The 2685-nt window shown below is 38.6% G+C and overlaps 1 long non-coding RNA gene across 1 annotated transcript in view; it reads left to right on the top strand.

The window, feature by feature from the left end:
• The window catches only part of LOC121105839, a 4480-nt gene extending 2413 nt beyond the window's left edge, over positions 1–2067 (top strand). Inside the window, exons 2-3 of the long non-coding RNA XR_005838585.1 lie at positions 420–529; positions 2031–2067. This is a non-coding gene — a long non-coding RNA (uncharacterized LOC121105839). The remainder of the gene's footprint in view (positions 1–419; positions 530–2030) is intronic.
• The last annotated feature ends 618 nt before the right edge of the window (positions 2068–2685 follow it).

Genomic DNA, 2685 nt, shown 5'->3' with positions numbered 1-2685 from the left:
ATATATATATATATATGCATAAACTAGTTGACTCAACGCCATTATTGAGAAGATTGTCATGTCTCTCCCAAATTGCAGCTGAGATATGCAAGAAACAAGCACAAATATAGCATTTCCTTTGGAGGAAACTGATCTGTAAACAAAAAAACAAAAAAGAGAGAGAGGGCAGGGGGAGAAAAGAAAACCAAAAAGGGACATTCTGAAAAATGTCACTTTATCTGATATTAGGGGACATGCTAGTTTTGAATTAACAGATAAACTCTGAAAACTGTATGTAAAAATTCTAAAATTAAAAGTTTATTTTAAAATGTATGCAGAACTCTGACATGTAAGGAACTTAGAAGTCGTCACTCAGATTCTTGCAACAAGAAAAATGCTGAAAAAAAACTGAAAATCATGATTTATCTTGGGTTTATCAGAGCACTGAGGTTGCAGGGCAAACCACCATGCAAAATCTCAAGAGACAGGCAAATACACGGAATCCTGGATGAAACCAGCTTATCTGCAACAGAAGCTGAGCAGCAAACTGGTAAGAACCCTTAAAGAACCCTCACTTTGCAGAAATGCGGGATGCAGAGCAGGAACTACTTTTCTTGGGTTTTATGTACAAGTTTTATCTCCGTGTTCGCTAATTTTGTCTTCTCCCTTGCTTAGTATGCTGCTCAAACTCTTCAATGTTATTAATTCTAGACACTATGTTTTGCTGTTCTGTTGTCCTAAAATTCATTATTTCATAGATTCTAAAGTTCTATAGAAATCATTAATTTTCCACTCATTTCCTCATTTTCCCCTTATCTTTAATATATTAATCACAGTTATTTTGCAGTCTTTTTCTTCAACTTCATTTCTTTAGTTATCTCTGGGTCTGAGTCTGTTGACTATTTTACATCTTGAATATATACGTTGGCTATCTTCTTCCTCCTAGTTTTTTGTCCTGATAAGGCACAGTTCTGGCAGCTTCCAACATCTCTACTCACCCCCAGCTATTTTCTGCTAGACCTCCCAGTGCTTCTTACTCTACATGCAAAGCTAATCAGTTGGCCAAAGATTAGAGGGAAATTTTTATACAGCTTTTTGGGGCTTAGTGATGTACTCTGATCCTCAAATCCCAACTTACTATCCAACTCTGAACTCTGATGTTTGTTTTCTTTTCACCCAGTGAGACTGTACTCTCTAGTTGGGCTCTGTTTTCCTGAATTTTTGTGTGGAAAATCCCTCAGTCAGAAAGCCAGTGAATGTGGGGCTCACCTTACCTTCCCTTTGCTCAAAGATCAGAGGTAACCCTATGTGATAGCTCTTCATTGACTGCAAATTGTTGTTTTTTAAATTTAGAAGTTTTTTTCCAGTTTTTATTATATTCACAATGGGAGTTTAAACCTGTTCCTAGCTGCTCCATAGTAGCCAGAACCAGGCATTAAATTTTGAAAACTAATTTATTTTAAGAAAAAAATTATTTTAATATGTATTTACAATCAGATAATAGAAGATTTTAGCTAATTTTGAAATGTTGTGTTTTATTTCTCAAACTTTTTCCCCCTTTAAATAAAGACCATAAGTTATAACGGACTAGAGAACAAGGACCCAAATTTTTAAGGATAGTGCAGAGTGTTTTCTCTGAAATATAAAACAATTACAGTAAAATGTCATTTTAAAATTAGGTCTCCTTATGAAAGATTAATTGTATGTGCTGAATACTTGGTCCCAAACCACTGAAGTTTTTCAGAAGATAAATGACTGAGCTAGTCAGGGGCCTAGCAGGGGAAAAAAAATGATACCTTCAAATTGGGTAATTTGAGGTGGGTGCCTGGGTGGCTCAGTCAGTTGGGTGTCAGACTCTGGATTTTGGCTCAGGTCATGATCTCAGGGTGGTGAAATTGAGCCCCATTGTCAGGCTCTGCAGTCAGCCAGGGTGGGGGCAAAAGAGGGTATTGTCTGCTTGAGATTCTCTCTCCTTCTCCCTTTCTTCCTCTTCTCCCTTCCACTCTCTCTCTCTTTTTTTTTTTTAAAGATTTTATTTATTTATTTGACAGAGAGAGAGACAACCAGCGAGAGAGGGAACACAAGCAGGGGAGTGGGAGAAGAAGAAGCAGGCTCCCCGCCAAGGAGTCTGATGTGGGGCTCGATCCCAGACCGCCGGGATCACGCCCTGAGCCAAAGGCAGATGCCCAATGAATGAGCCACCCAGGAGCCCCTTCCCTCCACTCTCTTTCCCTCTCTGTCTGGAAAAAATAAATCTTTAAAAAATAAAATTGGGTAATTTGAGGAATGTATAATAAATGACTTGTTTTTTTTTTTTTTTAAGTGTGTGGATGAAATATAGGGAAACCACAAGAAATAGTGCTATACATTAGGCCTAGTGAATCCTGGCACTAATACCACCCTTAGGACAGAAGTGGAAAGGACAAAAAGGGCTGTTTTGAGAGGAATTCTTGACAGGTACTGAGATCTAGTCAAGGGACTCCATCAACCCATGTCACCCCACAGGAAGGAAGCCAGGGAGAAAACATATTCAGACTCTATTTTCCTCCCTTCATCTAACCTCCCACTGGGTCTTACCCAATTGAATCGGATGTCTTACAACAAGGGAGCTTGTTGACAAATCCAGTCTTCCAGAATACAGAGTAGGGTGAAGATAGTGTTTCTAGTTGAGCAAATAAAAACTGTCCAGCACACAAATGACAGGGT

This window comes from Ursus maritimus, unplaced genomic scaffold, assembly GCF_017311325.1.
Source record: "Ursus maritimus isolate PB19 unplaced genomic scaffold, ASM1731132v1 scaffold_3, whole genome shotgun sequence".
Classification (NCBI taxonomy): domain Eukaryota; kingdom Metazoa; phylum Chordata; class Mammalia; order Carnivora; family Ursidae; genus Ursus; species Ursus maritimus.
The sequence above is the reverse complement of the archived record's forward strand: the minus strand, read 5'-3'. Positions and strand labels throughout refer to the sequence as shown.